Source organism: Carya illinoinensis, chromosome 5 (genome assembly GCF_018687715.1).
Source record: "Carya illinoinensis cultivar Pawnee chromosome 5, C.illinoinensisPawnee_v1, whole genome shotgun sequence".
NCBI lineage: Eukaryota > Viridiplantae > Streptophyta > Magnoliopsida > Fagales > Juglandaceae > Carya > Carya illinoinensis.
In genome coordinates this window covers 11,067,382-11,087,686 of record NC_056756.1, presented here as the reverse complement: position 1 = coordinate 11,087,686, position 20,305 = coordinate 11,067,382, and the positions used below count along the sequence as shown (strand labels likewise).

Here is a 20,305-nt window from a genome sequence, read left to right as displayed (position 1 = left end):
GCCCCAACAGCCCAGTTTATAATGCCCTTGTACAATATTGTACCTTAATGTCAATGACAAACCCATAATAAAATAATCAAGCATAGAGAAATATCAATATTTAAGGATAAGGTAAACTAGTACCACCATGACTTTAGATCAGTAAAACTAATATCAATATTTAAGGATAAGGTAAACTATTACCACCACGCCTTCGATCATCTACGATAACTTGTAGCCGCAAAATCTCCAAATAGTTGAGGAATTTCTAATCTCCTGTCCACTTATAGCAAGTATTTTTTTTTAATATATAAAACAAAGACTTATTGGCTCTACTTAGCTATAATGTTCAGTAAATTATTGGAGAAATGTTTTAGATACATAAAAATTTTATCAAAATAAATCTCCAAATTAGTCTGACATGATATAATACGTTAGATTGTAAAATTATTTTTATATTATAAAATAAATCTCACATATTATGTAAAATAATTATCAATTTATGAATTTATTTTAACATAATCTTTATATAGTTAAAGTATTCTATAGCTTTAAATTATGAGAAATGATATTTGCAGTCGTAGTTATACAAGTATTGCGCAGTCTTTTTATAAAAAATGAATTAATAATGGATTTACATGAAAAAAAAAACTAACTTTTTAATTGTGGATCTTATTCTTTTTCAATCGTGTGGTATTTGCATACTCTATAACTATATATATAGCATTACTCTTAAACTATATATCTGTCAATTAATGGCGGTGGTCTAATTGTTTTTGTTTTAAAGCATTATTGATTCAAACTTCTCTTCAACGCTATACAATATTAGGCATTATTATGGATAATAATTGGGATGACTTTTTATAAAATATTAGCCATTACCCTTTCACGATGCAGGAAAAAGCGTTTCGGAATTATTTTCTGTTTCGGAGAACAGGTGATGTGATTGAAAAGGAATTGTCCAGAATTATATATTGTCGCAAATAAAATGAAAGTAACATCAAAAGTGAAAAAAGAAAAACGACTCTCTTTGTTGGCCTTAATGTCAACTGTGCAAAATAAATAAATAAGGATATTGTTTAAACTTTAAATCAAGCAATGAACAATTAAACAATAATATCTAGATAACACGTACATAATTAGGGAAGTCCAACAAATCAATCATGTTGGCCACGAGTTAATATATTATATCAATTAGAATGTTGAATTATAGATAAGTTTCGTGTAGGCTCTTTACAAATAAGTAGATTTTATCATTAAAAAAAAAAAATTTAAAAAAACCTTTTTTTTTTTAAGTGGGATCCATTTTCACGTGCATTACAATATTGGCTTCCTACATTTGGCAAGCAGCATACCTCACCAAATTCCCCAACAATGTGTCAAATACTTTCTACGACTCCGTACCGGGTAAGTTGTCTTTCAAGCAGCATGCATCAGTAATAGCATTAAGCTTTGGAAATAAATGATCAGTGTTTTCTTTCACGGTTGCTTGCAGACCCAATATACTGGCCAACCTTCGTTATAGCTGTAGCCGCAACCATTATAGCGAGCCAGCCTATGATATCTGGGGCATTTTCGATTATCTCTCAGTCGCTGAGTCTAGGTTGTTTCCCAAGGGTTAAGGTTGTTCATACCTCTGCTAAGTACGAGGGTCAGGTTTACATTCCTGTGATCAACTACATGCTTATGATAGCTTGTGTTCTTGTCACCGTGACCTTCAAGAGCACACAGAATATCGGCCACGCTTATGGTAAGCTCAAGAAGCCGTGGAAGTTCATCAACTTTTAGACGAACTCCTAAAGGCAGATATCTAGTACGAACAGATATTGTTCAAATTGCTTTTCATTCTAAATTTTATCATCTCTGGTCCCATGAACATATGTGTCACATTTTAGGTAAGTTTCCATTTAAATGATTGACTCATGAAGTTGCTTAAAATGTGACACATCAGATGACAAAACCTAGAATGAAGAGTAGCAACTGGCAAACAAATTATTCGGAAATAAACCCTGGTCATGAAATCCTAAAATTTTTTATAGTTAAATTGTATATGTCAATATGCAACATTTATTATTCTTCTCTAGTGAAAACAAAAACAATGACAAGTACATGGTTTATGCAGGAATTGCGGTGGTAAGCGTAATGGTGATCACAACATGTATGGTTGCTCTAGTAATGCTAGTTATATGGAAGACAAGCATATGGTGGATTGTTCTCTTCTTTGTGGTGTTTGCTTCCATTGAAATTGTGTATCTATCATCTGTCCTATACAAATTCACACAAGGTGGCTTCCTCCCATTGGTCTTCGCTTTGTTTCTGATGACAATCATGGGGATTTGGCATTATGTACACAGGAAAAGATACATGTTTGAGCTCAGGAACAAGGTTTCTAGTGATTACATACAAGGATTGGCCATTAAACATAAACAGAGTGCCAGGAGTTGGGCTTCTCTACTCTGAGCTTGTACAGGGAATTCCTCCAATATTTCCTCATTTTATTTCAAACATACCATCCATCCATTCTGTGCTGGTATTCGTCTCGTTTAAGCCCATCATGATCAGCAAAGTTACACCAAAAGAGTGGTTTCTGTTCCGACATGTTGAACCAAGAGACTACAGGATGTTCCATTGTATTGTCAAATATGGTTATAACGATGTGATAAAGGAAGCGAAGGAGTTCGAGAACCAACTACTGGAACAGATTATTGAACTCACAACAACCTTCCATGCACACGGATCCACCAGATAAAAAGGAAGAGCAGTAACATTACGCATTGTACATTCTGTTAGAATTGTTAGCATGACCTGTCATTTTATTCATTATTCATTTCTGTAACTATATATAGCAGCACACGTCGTGCCTGCAGTACATAGCATTTTGGAATATAATTTAGTTATTTCAATTGCGCCTCTAGTTCATCTTCTTTCCCGAGTCACTATTAATATGGTATCAAGAGCATGACACCTCCAACCTCCGATACAGATTCAAACCCTGAAAACGTTGATTCAAATATGCCAAACACAGATTCCCATATCCCAAGCAATCCTGCCACCAATCCCCATCATCCGGCCAGTCCTTATTTCATCCAACCAGGAGAAGGAGCTTCATCTCCTTTTGTTCCAGATCTCCTCAACACAGAAAATTATGTCACCTGGGCCAGAACCATGCGGCGAGCCTTGAACATTAAAAACAAACTGGGATTTATCGATGGCACAATCCTTAAGCCTACAAATGCCTTTGATCCTCTCCTTGCTCCTTGGGAACGATGTAAAGATATGATAATTGCCTGGATCTAACATTCTGTTGGTCCAGAACATAGATCAAGCATTGCTCACACGGATACAGCTACATAGGTCTGGAATGACCTTCGTGAATGATTCTTAATCCAGAATGCACAACGCATTTTCCAACTATCCAAATCCATCTCTTCTCTCCTGCAGGAAGATGACTTTGCCAGCCAATACTATAATAAACTCAAATGTTTTTGGGATGAGTTGGATATCTATGAGCCCATGCTTATATGTACGTGCAGTTCTGTGAAAACATTACTAGAATATGCACACTGACACAAAGTCATGCAATTTCTCATGGGTCTCCATGACTCATTTGATTCAATACGCGCTCAAATACTACTCTAGGATCTACTCCCTACACCTAATCGAGTCCTCTCAGTTGTTCAATAGGAGGAACGACGCTGGCAACTTCACCCTTCTCCAGCACCTCTTGCTATGGCTACCAGAGGACCGGACCATTGCATCACATCGTTAGCTCGCAAGGATCGCCTATTTTGTTTGCATCGTAACATTCCTGGACACTCTTTGGAACGCTGTTTCAAAGCCAACCCAAACCTCCCTGTGTGCGCTCACTACCGCATACTAGGGCATACCAAAGAGAAATGTTACAAACTCAATGGTTTTCCTCCTGGCCATAAGAATAGCTCTAAATTTAAATCCTATGCCAATCAGTCTACTCTTGAACAGGAGCAACTCAGCCATGGACCACCTATTACTCAGGAGCAATATAGTCACTTGCTTGCTTTGCTTCAATCTCCTCAACTCCCCACCGTTGCCCCTGCCTCCAACACTACCAGCACCTCAAATTCTCTTGTGTCTGGTAAATCATTTTGCAATTTGACTCACTCAAAACACATTGTCACAACCACTAACACCTCTTGGATCATAGACACCGGAGCTACAAACCACATGATCTGTAGCCTCACTCTCTTTTCTCACAATATCACTCCTATTTCAGGCACCATCAAGCTTCCAATCGAATCCACCACACAAGCTACTCATATTGGTGATGTTCGGCTTACTCCATCTTTACTTCTCATAAATGTTTTGTGTGTACCTTCATTTTCTTTTAATCTCATTTCGGCAAAATCATTAGCTACTCACTCTCATTGTTGTCTCTTTTTTTCTCACAACTATGTTACATCCATAACCTTTCATCTTGGATGACGATTGGACTAGGGAAGGTGCTTAATGGCTTATACCACCTCCAAACTTCAAGACCGCACCCGACAACTTTATCTTCTTCTTTTTTTTTTTGCATTTCCTTACAATTATGTGAACATTTCCAATGCTTCAAAATTTAATGAGTTTACATTGTGGCATTATCGTTTTGGGCATAGTTCCATGACCAAGCACATTTTAAATGACATACGCAAAGACAGTTCTAAAGCTTTAGCATCTTCAAAACATCCGTGTGAAATTTGTCCCATTGCAGAACAACATCGATTACCATTTCCACCATCTGAAATCATTGCTAGCAAATCATTTGATTTAATATATGTAGACATATGGGGGCCTAGTCAAACTTAAGCTTACAATGGTGCCAAATATTTCCTCACAATAGTCGATCAATTCACTAGATGTACGTGGCTCTACATGCTGTCATCCAAATCAGAAGCTCGGCAATCACTTCAAAATTTCTTTTCCCTCGTGGCAACTCAATTTAACACCCAGATAAGAACAATTCGATCCGATAATGGAGCCGAATTCAATATGCCATCCTTTTATCAATCCAAAGGCACCTTACACCAACTCACCTATGTAGCTACGCCCCAACAAAATGCATTAGCTGAACGTAAACATCAGCATATCCTCAACATTGCCAGAGCCTTAAAATTCTGGTCAGGCATTCCATTACAATACTAAACAGATTTCATCACCACTGCCATTTACATTATCAACAGAACACCCTCCCTCAATCTTCACTACAAAACTCCCTTCGAATTACTTTTTAACAAAAAACCATCATATTCACATTTCAAAGTCTTCGGCTGCCTATGCTATGCCTCCACACTTTCCTCTTCTCGCACCAAGTTTGCCCCACGAGCACAAAAATGCCTATTTCTTGGCTACCCTTATCGAGTCAAAGGATACAAACTGCTCGACCTCCAAACCAAACAGATATTCCTTTCACGTGATGTCATGTTTCATGAAAATATTTTCCCGATGATACAACCAACAACCACATCCATCTCAGATTTTTCCACACACTCAAACCCCACCCTTCCTATTGAATCCACCCCTATTCCATTTTCCATCGACCCTTACATTCCCAATTCAGCTTTAGACATATCTCCCTCCCCTACGGACACCACATATGACCCATCCCACTCCGACAACACTATCAATACACTTCCCTCTAGTCCAAGACGTTCCACTCGCCTACGTAAAGCCCCCACCTACCTCGCAGACTTCCATTGTAATCAAGCCATTACACACACCTCATTTCAGTCGAGATCCAAGCAGAAAGGGTGTGGCGTTTCTCATATCCAAAATTCAAAGGTACATTTCCCTCTCTCATCTATTATTTCATATCACTCACTCTTACCATCTTTTAAAGCTTTCACCACCTCCATCTCTACCTACATTGAACCCACCTCATATACTCAAGCCATCAAACATCCTATATGGCGTGAAGCAATGCAACAGGAGCTCACTGCACTTGAGCTTAATGAGACATGGTCTATAGTTGATCTCCCTCACACCAAGAAGCCGATAGCATGCAAATGGATTTATAAATAAAAATTCAAAGCTAATGGGTCTGTTGAACGAGCCAAAGCTCGTCTGGTTGCAAAGGGGTTCACTTAGCTTGAAGGAATCGACTTCCATGATACGTTCTTGCTGTGGCAGCCATCAAAGGCTAGGATCTCCAGCAACTAGACGTCAACAATGCTTTTCTCTACGGCTAGCTTGATGTAGAATTATATATGAAGCCTCCCCCTGGTCATTCAGCAGCCAAAAACAACAAAGTATGTCGTTTGCACAAAAGCCTCTATGGCTTATGTCAAGCTTCTCGCCAATGGAACAACAAACTATCCTTATCTTTGGCTGAATTTGGCTTCCAACAGTCCAAAGTCGATTATAGCTTATTCACAAAGCTCACTGCAGACTCCTTTGTTGCCCTCCTCATATATGTCGACGATATCATCCTTCTCAGCTCAAACACTGCTTCCAGTGATGCTGTCAAGTTTTTTTTGGCAACCAAGTTCAAGATTAAAACACTCGGCTCCCTCAAGTACTTCCTTGGCATGGAAATAGCTCGATCCAAGACTGGTATCCAACTCTGTCAGCGCAAGTATGCACTTAACATCCTAGCTGAAACTGGGTTACTTGCTGCTAAACCTTCCCCCCTCCCTAGGGAACCCAATCTCAAATTAACAAAGGATGATGGTGATCCCTTTCATGACCTAGCTTTGGGAAGCTGATATATCTCACCAACACGAGACCTAACCTCAACTATAGTGTGAATCTTCTTAGCCAGTTCATAGCAACACCATGGGTTCCTCACTATCATGCCATTTTGAAAGTCCTTCGATACATTAAGGCCACCCCTGGTCAAGGCCTATACTTTCTTGCATCTTCAAAAATAGAACTCGTTGCATACTCTGATGCAAACTGGGGAAATTGCCCAGATACACGTCGATCAACAACTGGTTTTTGCATGTTTCTTGGTCACTCCCTAATATCCTAGAAATCAAAGAAACAAAGTACTATCTCAAGATCCTCCGCCAAGTCTAAATACCGAGCTATGGCAGCTGTCTCTTGTGAACTCACTTGGCTTCGCTACTTTCTCCATGACTTATGCATTTCCATCACCACGCCTGCCACCTTGTATTGCGACAACCTGGCAGCCTTGCACATTGTTGCAATGTGACGTCCCCAAATCCCCACGCACGAACACGGGGAAATCGAGACGTCCGGATGGTGACAACCCGGGTCACCACCCTAACGACGGGTGCCAAGTGTGTGCAAATGCAACATATGTGCACGAAGAAACACGCAGCGGATAACGAAAGTCATACAACTAAGTACCAGAATTTTTCTTAACATAATACAAGCTGTTCAAAACATACATAAAATATTACAAAACACTAACATAGCTTTAAACCAAAAACAAAGCATAACATCAGCAACCTGGCGGAGTCGCATCCTCGGGCTCAGCCTCCTCCTCCTCATCCTCAAAACCTGCACCAAAAGCTACGGAACCAAAAATGGTACCACAGATAAGTAAAACCCAAACACTACCAGATAAAAAGACATAGAACTCAAACAAAATGTATGAAGCATGCCCGATGCACAAATCCCATAAAACATGATTTTTCCACACACGCCAAAAATCTCATTTGGCCCAAAAACATATCCTTTCCAAATATCACGCCAAAAGTCACATTTGACCCATATCCATCTCAAACCATTATCCATTTTATCCGTATGCATCATAACCTCCCCTAGGGGTCATCCGCACACCCTGGCTCCAGTGCCACACCGCAGAGTACCACCACGCATGTGACACCTAACGAGCGATGCCCAGTTCCACGCCCCGCGTGTTCGTAGCCAAGCATCATCTAGCCCTCGCCAGCGAAGGGCCACGGAGTCGGTGCGTAGAGCGATGCCCGGTTCTGCGCCCGGCGCGTTCGTAGCCAAGCATCCCCTAGCCCCCGCTCCTGTCGTCGCCCAGCGACAACCCAAGGGACATCACTCAGTTTAGTCCGCTCCCGAGTGACCAGAGGAGCTCCACCGGGATAATACCCCATCCCGGCTTGGGGTCGTGATACACACGCACCCGTAAATCCAATAAACAGGCTTTTCACAAATACACAAAAACACACATGCATGCACTATGTAAATGCCATATCAATGCACCAAAATAAACAACCAACATATCTCAATTAAACAAGCAACTCCGTCCTCCATCCATCCAACCCCCGAACTCCTCGGACTCAGTCCGGAATCAGCCAACCAACAGATAAAACAATTGAATGAGAAATATATTTTTAAATCTGAAAATAGGGTTTGAAAAATACTTACAGCGCTATACGGTAATTTTAGAAAACACCCGGCGTTGCAAACGAGGGAGAAAAAGCAACGTTACAGTGAAAAATCACTGTGGCCGTGGGTTGTGAAATACCCACTTTTGAACGGGGACAAACCAGGGCTTGGGATCGATAGGGAATGGTCTAGGGATGATTGTGAAGCTATTAGAAGTGGTGGTTGGCCGTGGGTGGCGGCGAAAACGCCAGAGAGAGGCTGGATTTCTCAAAAAGGAAAGCTAGCTCGTGGGAGCTGTTCTGGTGACCGTTGGAGGCTGAAAATAGGTGGGTTAGGACGGCAAGGGACCGGTGATGAAGTGGTGAAGAAATGGTGGCCGGAGGTGGAGCGACGGCGGCGGATCGAGCCAAAAACCGTGCAGGCTTTAAATGGGTTTTCCGGCCAAACGGCCGGCTGGATGGGGGTGGGAATTGGTGGGGAGGTGCGCCGGAGGGAGGGGAGTCGACCGGTGGGGGCGGTGAGCTGCACAGTGGCCGGACAGCGGCAGGTCGAGGGCAGGAAGAGCTCCGGCGTGAGAGAGGAGAAGAGAGAGAGGGACGGGGTCGACGCGGGAAAGGGGAAGAAGAAAAAAAAGAAAAGAAGAAAAAAGAGAAAAAGAAAGAAGAAAAAGAGAAAAAGGAAAAAGAAAAGGAAAAAAGAAAAGAAAAGAGGTGTAGGGAAAGAAGATGAGGTTTAATCCTCATTCCGGGAAAACAACACTAAACCGCCGCAACGAGATTAAAAATCGTAAACAACTAAAAGAAATAAAACACAACATCAATTAAATTAAAAACCAATTTTAAAACGAAATAAATTAAAATAAATAAACTAATATATTAATTAAAATAAAAACAACCATTTCAGCGAAAACACAAGCGAAAGCGGGTTATCACATCCTCCCCCTTAAAAACAAATTTCGTCCTCGAAATTTGCAAGATCAACCACCAACTTAAAGCAAGCCACATAAAAGCACATAAACCAACTGTGACCAAGATTAAGATACATACCTTCATTATTCAAACAAGTATGGGTACTGCTCCCTCATGTCCGCTACTTGCTCCCAAGAGAAGTCTTGAGCTAACGGATCTCCCCAAGCCACCTTAACCAAAGGTATCGTCTTGGACCTCAACTGTTGCTCCTTCCAATCCATGATCTGCGATGGAACAACTTCATAAGTGAGATCCAGTTGCAACTGAATATCCGCTGGGTCGACGAAGCGTGGCTCTTGCTGTCCAAAGCTCTTCTTCAGGGATGATACATGGAAGACATCATGAATATCCCCAAAATATCCTGGCAAAGCAACTCTATAGGCGACGGACCCTACCTTCTCCAGAATCTGAAAAGGGCTGACATACCTCGGATCCAACTTCCTCTTATTACCAAAACGCTTAACACCTCTCATGGGAGAGACTTTGAGATAAACCCAATCACCAACTTCAAAAGATAACTCTCTCCTCCTGGTATCAGCATAGCTTTTCTGGCGACTCTGAGCTGCCGCCATTTTATCTCTGATGATCCGGACTTGGCTTTGCATTTCTTGAATTATTTCGGGTCCAATTATCCTACTCTCCCCGATTTCATCCCAACACAAGGGCGACCTGCACTTTCTCCCATAAAGAGCTTCATAGGAGCCATCTGAATGGTCGCATGGAAGCTGTTATTATATGCAAACTCGATGAGCGGCAAATGGTTTTCCCAACTCCCTTGAAATTCCATGACACATGCTCGCAACATGTCTTCAAGGGTCTGAATGGTGCGCTCTGACTGGCCGTCTGTCTACGGGTGATATGCAGTATTGAACTTCAACTTAGTACCCAAAGCTGCCTGCAAACTCTTCCAGAACTGCGACGTAAACCTCGGGTCTCGATCCGACACTATACTCTTTGGTATGCCGTGTAGCCGCACTATCTCCTTGACATACAAGCGGGTCAACTTCCCCAAAAAGTCGGTGTTATTAACAGGCAGAAAATGAGCACTCTTCGTTAACCGGTCAACAATCACCCAAACAGAATTTTTCCCACTAGGCGTTCTCGGCAAACCCACTACAAAGTCCATCGTGATGTCATCCCATTTCCACTCAGGAATAGGGAGGGGTTGGAGCATACCTGCAGGTCTTTGATGCGCGGCCTTCACTTGACGGCATGTGTGGCATTTCTCAACATACAAGGCAATATCCTTCTTCATTTCATCCCACCAGTAATTTTTCTTCAAGTCCCGATACATCTTTGTACTACCAGGATGAACTGAATAAGGGGCTGCATGAACTTCTGCCATGATTCGTTCTTTAAATTCTGAGTCTTTAGGGACCACTCTGCGATCTCGGAACCGAAGTATCTCATCGTTATCCATGCTATAATGCAATGGCCCTCGAGATTTTCTGACTCTTTTCCTGATGTTCAGCAGCTCCGGATCCTTCCTTTGGAGAGTCTTCAATTCTTCAAAATCAATTACCCGAATATCAAGAACTGAAGATAAAATCTCTCCTTGCTGCAAACTCTCTATAAGGAGCCTTCTCATCCCACAAAGCAACGAATCCAATTCTGACGGCTCGGCTTCATCCTCCAAGTGTGACTTCCGGCTCAAAGCATCAGCAACTATATTAGCCTTACCCGGATGGTACTTGATCTCACACTGATAGTCACTGATTAGCTCCAGCCATCGCCTCTGCCTCATATTCAGATTTTTCTGGGAAAACAAATGCTTCAAGCTCTTGTGATCAGTAAATACCTCGCAAGCTTCCCTATACAAGAAGTGCTGCCAGATCTTGAGAGCAAAAACAATCGCAATCAATTCTAGATCGTGCGTCGGATAATTCTTCTCATAGTCCTTTAGCTGACGAGATGCATAGGCAACAACTCGTCCTTCCTGCATAAGGACACAACCCAAACCAAACTTAGACGCATCATTGAAGACTACGAATGGCTTATGCGGTTCTGGGAGCGCTAATACTGGTGCCGTCGTCAACCTGTTCTTTAATTCTTGGAAGCTTCTCTCACATTTCTCTGACCAAACAAATTCTGTATTCTTCCGAGTCAAAGCTGTGAGAGGTCCGGATAGGCGAGCAAAACCCTCTACAAATCTTCGGTAGTATCCGGCCAGCCCCAAGAAACTCCGGATCTCGCGCACTGTAGTCGGGCGCTGCCATGACAAAATGGCTTCTACCTTACTAGGATCAACAGCCACTCCGTTTCGGGAAATTACATGCCCAAGAAATTTAACTTCTTCCAACCAGAAATCACACTTGCTGAGCTTGGCGTATAGTTGGTGTTCTCTCAATTTTCCAAGTACCAGACGAAGATGATACACATGCTCTTCAACATCTTGGGAATAAATCAGAATATCATCAATACATACTACCACAAAGGAATCCAGATAAGGTCAAAACACTCGATTCATTAAATCCATGAAAGCAGCAGGGGCATTAGCTAACCCAAACGGCATCACCTTAAATTCATAATGTCCATACCTCGACCTGAAGGCAGTTTTAGGCACATCCTTGTCTTTGATCCTCAGCTGGTAGTATCCCGACCTCAGATCAATTTTAGAGAACACGGCTGCTCCTTGAAGCTGATCAAATAAATCATCTATCCGCAGGAGAGGATATTTATTTTTGATGGTCACCTTATTCAATTCCCGATAATCTATGCATATACGGAGGGTTCCATCTTTCTTTTTAACAAACAAAACTGGTGCACCCCACGGTGAAGTACTAGGCTGAATAAATCCCTTCTCTACCAGCTCTTGCAATTGAGTCTTCAACTCTTTTAATTCAGCCGGTGCCATGCGATAAGGAGTTTTATGCACAGAAGCCGCTCCAGGTTCCAAGTCTATAACAAACTCCATTTCCTGAACAGGGGGTAGTCCGGGCAAGTCGTCCACAAACACATCGGAGAATTCTTCCACAACTGGAATGTCTGTCAAAGACTTCTCCTCAGACGTCGTGGACACCATCTGAACCAAGAATGCATCCGCTCCCCATGCAATCTCCCTTCTTGCTTGAATCGCCGATATAATTATCGGCTTTTGTTTTAATTTACTTCCCGCAAATTCCAGACAATCACCATTTGGAAGTCGAAAACTAATTATCCGACTTCTGCAATTAATACTCGCAGAATAACGGTATAGCCAATCCATTCCGAGGATGATATCAAAACCCAACAGCTTGAATACCACCAAATCAGCATCCAAGAATCTTCCCTCAAAATTTAACGGGCATCCCAAAGCAACCTTGGAACACCACACCATTTCACCATCTGGTAGAGCCATTACCATAGACTTCGGCAACGGTTCCGTAACCAAATTACACACCCGCGCAAACGTGGAAGATACAAATGACTGCGACGCACCGGAATCAAACAAAGTGCAAGCATAAAACTCATACAAACGAACTCTTCCTGAACCAACACATCAACCCATGAAATTAAAAAAAAAAAACAAAGAAGAAACCAAATACACCAAAAATTAAATCCAATTTAAAATTAAATTAATCCATACCTGTAATTACTCCAGCATCATGGGCCGCTGGCGCCTCATCATCCACCTCTCCGGGTGTGACAGCATAAACCCGGGCTTGCACTGCTTATCTCGGGTTGGTTCTTCCACCGTGTCTACCTCCACGGCTTCCTTGAACTCTGACGGGGCAATCCCGAGCAATATGTCCAACTTGGCCGCACCGGTAACACTGGGGTTCACTACTCATCCGACACTCGCCCTCATGAGCTTTATTGCATGCTCCACAAATTGGTACCCGTCCTCCCATACGAACACCTGAGGACGTTTGAGGTCGAGTTCCGGTCCGCTGAACAAATTTCTGGGGCGAACCCAAGCTACTTCCTTCACCAGAAAACTCCACCTCTTATGCCCTGGAGGGGAGCCCACACTCAGATTATTTTCCCGCTCTACAAGGGTGGCCACATCCACTAATTCCTGAAAAGTGAATATACGATGGCTGACCACCATACGGCGTATGTCATGACGTAGACCCTCCTGAAAACGATCAGCTCGCATCTCCTCTGTGGCGATAAGGTGGGGAGCAAATCGCCCAAGTTCTATGAATCTCCGGGCGTACTGTTCCACTGTCGCGCCCCCTTGGACCAGATTTGAGAACTCTCTTGCCTTTTGCTTCCTTACCGCTGCGGGGAAGAAGCGGTCATTAAACTCCTTCTTGAAGCGCTGCCAGGTCACAGCAGCGAAAGACCCCAATTCTGATTCCAGCATCACCCTCTTGGTATCCCACCAATCAGACGCCATGCCTTGCAAGAGATAGCTAGCGTAGAGTACTTGTTGCGCCTCGGTGCAACCACACACCTCAAATGTTCTTTCCAGATCTTTGATCCATTTTCCAGCTTGAAGTGGATCTTCTTCTCCAGTGAAGTGTGGAGTCCTATGCGCCAGGAAGCGCTCATAGGTGCATCCGGCTTATACCATGCTACTGGATCCTCCCGGGTACATCCAAGGACCTCCCTGATGTGGCCAAGGACCTCCTGGTTGTGGCCAAAACCCTCATTGCTGTGGACAAGACCCTCCTTGTTGTGGCCAGGGACCCCCTTGTGGTGGCCAAGGTCCTCCTTGTGGCCAAGGCCCTGCCTGTTGTGGCCTAATATTCTGCTGCATAAACTCCGTCATCTGCCGTATTGCTTCGGCTATGGAGTTATCCCTTGAGGTATTGTCCCGTGGCTCCTGAGTAGATTTCCTTGGTCTCCCCATTTTTTTTCCTGTCACCACAACCTTTAACCCCCTTTCAAAAAATAAAAACAAATAAAACCAACAATAAACAAAAACAGAACCACAGACCAACACCACATCACAGAAAACAAAAAAACCAACTTGCAAAAACATAACCAAATAAATAAAAACAAACAAACAAGCTCCAACAAATAAAACAAATCAAATAATTTTACTTAACATAATTTTCAAAACACAACTTTAAAAGCATTATGGTACTGCCTACGGGACATGTGGTTTTACCCCGAGCCAAACCGCTCTGATACCACCTGTGACGCCCCCAAATCCCCACGCACGAACACGGGAAAATCGAGACGTCCAGATGGTGACAACTCGGGTCACCACCCTAACGACGGGTGCCAAGTGTGTGCAAAGGCAACATATGTGCACGAAGAAACACGCAGCGGATAACGAAAATCATACAACTAAGTACCAGAATTTTTCTTAACGTAATACAAGCTGTTCAAAACATACATAAAATATTACAAAACACTAACATAGCTTTAAACCAAAAACAAAGCATAACATCAGCAACCCGGCGGAGCCGCATCCTCGGGCTCAGCCTCCTCCTCCTCATCCTCAAAACCTGCACCAAAAGCTACGGAACCAAAAATGGTACCGCAGGTAAGTAAAACTCAAACACTACCAGATAAAAAGACATAGAACTCAAACAAAATGCATGAAGCATGCCCGATGCACAAATCCCATAAAACATGATTTTTCCACACACGCCAAAAATCTCATTTGTCCCAAAAACATATCATTTCCAAATATCACGCCAAAAGTCACATTTGGCCCATATCCATCTCAAACCATTATCCATTTTATCCGTATGCACCATGACCTCCCCTAGGGGTCATCCGCACACCCTGGCTCCAGTGCCACACCGCAGAGTACCACCACGCATGTGACACCTAACGAGCGATGCCCAGTTCCACGCCCCGCGTGTTCGTAGCCAAGCATCCTCTAGCCCTTGCCAGCGAAGGGCCACGGAGTCGGTGCGTAGAGCGATACCCGGTTCTGCGCCCGGCGCGTTCGTAGCCAAGCATCCCCTAGCCCCCGCTCCCGTCGTCGCCCAGCGACAACCCAGGGGACATCACTCAGTTTATTCCGCTCCCGAGTGACCAGAGGAGCTCCACCGGAATAATACCCCATCCCGGCTTGGGGTCGTGATACACACGCACCCGTAAGTCCACTTACGCCAATAAACAGGCTTTTCACAGATACACAAAAACACACGTGCATGCACCATGTAAATGCCATATCAATGCACCAAAATAAACAACCAACATATATCAATTAAACAAGCAACTCCGTCCTCCATCCATCCGACCCCCGAACTCCTCGGACTCAGTCTGGAATCAGCCAACCAACAGATAAAATAATTGAATGAGCAATATATTTTTAAATATGAAAATAGGGTTTGAAAAATACTTACAGCGCTATACGGTAATTTTAGAAAACACCCGACGTTGCAAACGGCGGAGAAAAAGCAACGTTACAGTGAAAAATCACTGTGGCGGTGGGTTGTGAAATATCCACTTTTGAACGGGGACAAACCAGGGCTTGGGATCGATAGGGAATGGTCTAGGGATGATTGTGAAGCTATTGGAAGTGGTGGTTGGCCGTGGGTGGCGGTGAAAACGCTGGAGAGAGGCCGGATTTCCCAAAAAGGAAAGCTAGCTAGTGGGAGCTGTTCCGGTGACCGTTGGAGGCCGAAAATAGGTGGGTTAGGACGGCAAGGGACCGGTGATGAAGAAATGGTGGCCGAAAGTGGAGCGACGGCGGCGGATTGAGCCAAAAACTGTGCAGGCTTTAAAGGGGTTTTCCGGCCAAACGGCCGGCCGGATGGGGGTGGGAATTGGTGGGGAGATGCGCCGGAGGGAGGGGAGTCGACCGGTGGGGGCGGTGAGCCGCACGGTGGCCAGACGGCGGCAGGTCGAGGGCAGGAAGAGCTCCGGCGTGAGAGAGGAGGAGAGAGAGAGGGACGGGGTCGACGAGGGAAAGGGGAAGAAGAAAAAAAAAAAGAAAAGAAGAAAAAAGAGAAAAAGAAAGAAAAAGAAAGAAGAAAAAGAGAAAAAGGAAAAAGAAAAGGAAAAAAAGAAAAAGAAAAGAGGTGTAGGGAAAGAAGATGAGGTCTAATCCTCATTCCGGGAAAACAACACTAAACCGCCGCAACGAGATTAAAAACCGTAAACAACTAAAAGAAATAAAACACAACATCAATTAAATTAAAAACTAATTTTAAAACGTAATAAATTAAAATAAATAAACTAATATATTAATTAAAATAAAAACAATCATTTCAGCGAAAACACAAGCGAAAGCAGGTCATCACATGCAAACCCAGTGTTTCATGAACGCACGAAATACATCAAACTTGATTGTCATTTCGTTCACAAAAAAATATCGACTGGTCAAATATCCACTACACATGTTCCTTCCGCAAGTCAGCTAGCAGATTTGTTCACTAAGCCAATACATTCTCCCACGTTCAACAAGTTGTTATCCAAGATGGGAGTAATCAACATTTACTCTCCATCTTGCGAGGGGGTATTGAACTCACAGCAACCTTCCATGCACACGAATCCACCAGATAAAAAGGAAGAGCAGTAACACTACGCATTGTACATTCTGTTAGAATTGTTAGCATGATCTGTCATTTTATTCATTATTCATTTATGTAAACTATATATAGCAGCAGCACACGCCGTGCATGCAGTATACAACATTTTGGAATATAATTCAGTTATTTCAATTGTGTCTTTGGTTCATCTTCTTCCCCAAGTCACTGTTAATACAGATGAAGGAATTCATCCGCCATGAACACTTCATTCTTGAAGCAGACAAGACTGTAGAACAAGCAGTTGAGCCAGCAAACATCCAGCATTCCAGTATATTAGTGAAAGGTAGAAAATCAAGCGCATCAACAATTCACATTGAGGAATCACTACCCCAATAAGGTAGCTCATCACGGATTCCATCAGGTTCTATCCGCTCATTCAATACCTCTAGCTCAACAAATTCCTCCAACCGAATTGTCCCTTGTTCGATCCAAGGGATTCAAGAGGAGCTGCAATTTGTGCAAAATGCAAAGGAAAATGGTGTGGTTTGTCTCCTGGGAGAAGCAGAAGTGGTGAGCAGAAATCATCCTTGCTTAAGAAGATTCTTGTCAACTTTGTGTATAACTTCTGGCACATGCGAGGCTTGTCAGGGTTGGAATGACATATGAGATATAAGGCTGGAAATTTCTATGAAATTGAATAAAATATGGTTTTTGGAACCAGACAGTTTCCTTTTAACCTAGTTGATGATAAAGAAGGCATGATTAATTCCACATATGACCCTCTAGATATAGGATAATGGAAGATCAATGTTGGTTTTAGTTACTCCAGCATCAGTGAGAATATTCTGGGTGTTGTTTGAATATAACTACATTGTTGAGTTTGTAATGTGTTAGAGATTCCTCATAATAAAAGTAGTTTACAAGACAACGTATTTCATGGCTCGCAGGATATTCTGTTTGTTGTGGTTAAAAACCAATAACAGATTCAAGTGTGTCTTTTTGTTTCACCAGCAAGATGACAATGCCAAACCCCTCATCAGGTAAGGAAGCTTCAAACACATTGAATTTGGTATTGCTTTCTTTTCTGGCAACATGTCAGTATCTAGGAGAATAAAAATCTGGTTACATAAACAACTTTTTGTCCAGCACATCTACACAACTCAATTATGGTGTAGATAGCCAGGTCCCCAAACATTTGACCAGAATTCATGCACAATTACTCGTGAGAAAACCCAATATCTTGTTAAATCTCACAAACTGCAGATATCACAGCCCAGGAGTTGTAAATTGTAATGAAAAGGGTATGCAGAATTAAAAATCCGGCTAATGATGATGACAAAGCTATGCTCAAGTCTAAGAATTGTTGGACATGGAAGGTTATGATCTGCAACATATTTTGTTACCATCTTCCTCATTTTACATGGATTTCTATGTTGTTTCGTCAAGTGAGTTTGTTAATCTGATCTATTTTTTTCAAAAAGTAAATTCGAGCGAAGAGTAATATTATCTTCTCATTATTTTATAATATGATATTAGATGATTGTAAATTATTTATAATATTTTATTTATAAATTTATTATTTAATATTATATTATGAAATGATGAGAAAATAAATAACTAATAAATTTTTTAAGTAACTGGTAAAAGAAAAGGGGGGCGGTAAAACCAACTGCTATTGACCATGATTTTAAAACGCCTTGTGTTCTTGTCAGTGAATATATTATACCTATTAATGATCATTTCTTTATGAAAACTACAGATACATTTAACTTCTACGCAAGTACAACTTGTCTACGCTGCGGCGCCATATAATAATCAGAGTAATGCTAGTGTTACTCACACTTTTACGTCGTCTGCAATACCTAGAGACGTGGTATTTCTCAATTTTGTTTTTAATCATCAAGATTTTTTTTTTTCCTTTTTGATAAGCTTTTTGATAAGTACATAAAGATTCTGAAAGAAAAATAATATATATACAATATTTTTTATAACATATTTCAAAATCATGTTTTAAAATAAAGGATATTATCGTAAAATATCATATAAAAAAACGTTACTTTACAAAAATATTCTCATTTTATATTATGTGTCGTGAAAAGTATTGTGAAGGGTGTTGTGTCTTCTTTTAAAGTACAACTAGTATTTTTTTTAATAATAAACTAATAAATTTTTTTGTTATATTTTTTTTATTTTTCGAATGAAGACATAACCTCCAAAACTTTAATGAAAAAATTCTCGCTTTTGGAAGAAGAACACCGTTGTAACATCTCAAATCAATTTATTAAAACAAAACATTAAAAATAAACAACATCTAACACTACCGCTTAGAATGGATATATTGGAGTAGTACTAGATATAATTATAGAGTATTTAAGTTTTACGTATTTTTTATGATAAAAAAATAGTATTTATTATTAAAAAAATAATATTTTTTTTGTGAATTTTAAATATATCATAAATGTAGTTGGTAGCTAGTCATATTGTTTTTATGACAAATCTTTCCAAAGAGGAGAGGAAAAAAGTCAGAATAAGTGCCGTAAATGAAAGGTGATGCATCCAGTACCCTATATTGAACTCCACGTATTAATATATTGTAGTTTGCATAATAATAGCAGGAAGAGTCAAAAACTGCTGAGAGTCCGCGTAATTGAATTTTTCAACAGTTCAAACTATATATATATATATATACAGGTAGCTGACCTTAATTTGGTGGTTTATTTTAAGGCATTATTGGTTCTCATTTCTCCTAATTGTTAATGTTATTGTATTGATCATTATCGCAATTATTAGAGGTAGATTAATGGTTTTTTATATTCAGATCGCTTTCATGCATTTTCATCATAATCAAATGGAATAAATTAAAAATTATTGCAATAATTGGAGATAAACTACTCCACATTCAGACGTTGAAAAATGCATTAAAATTTGATAGAGAATTATAAATGAATATATAGTTAAGACTTGTGAGAGACATTATATAGAGGGATGGGGCTACTCGATCTGCCGCCCCATCCTTGCCGTTGGGCGCCGCCCAGTGTTATTTATTTTTTTTTAATTTTTTTAATATTTTTTTAATCACTTTCTTAATCACCAAATAAAAAAATATATATACCAATACACTTAAAATTATTTTCTTAATTATTAAGCAAATAAAAATAATAATAATATTTTTTACCTTAACAGTACACTTGGCAGCATGGGAGCATTTCCCTTATATAGAGGGAAACGTACAGAAAAGATTAGATTTGTTTGGAAATACAACTAGGAGGAGTTCGGTCTAGGGAGGTTTTGTGGACCGGATCGGACAGGACCTATTCGGTTGACCGAACTCCCTAAGGGTCTGGAAGGTTCGGTCCATTCGGTCCACCTTCAACTTCTTTTTTTTTTTAATTTTAATCCAAATGAATTTTATTTAATACTTATATAATTATATTATAATATATTTAATATATATATAGTATACTATTATATATATATATATATATATATTAATATATATATATATTAGTAATACGCTAATACTATTAGTCTATTAGTATATAGTAAATTAGTAATAGTTATTAACTTATTTACTATAACTAATAATACACTAGTATTAATATTAGAACTAATAACTATATGAAATAATAGTAATACTATGTGTAATATATTAGTATTACTATATCTCTTCAAACCCCACACATTTATTAATACTCTATATCATACTATATTAAA

General features: G+C 40.8%; 1 pseudogene; it reads left to right on the top strand.

Moving 5' to 3' along the window:
* Positions 1–870: 870 nt before the first annotated feature.
* Positions 871–17,250, top strand: LOC122310080 (annotated as a pseudogene).
* Positions 17,251–20,305: the final 3,055 nt, after the last annotated feature.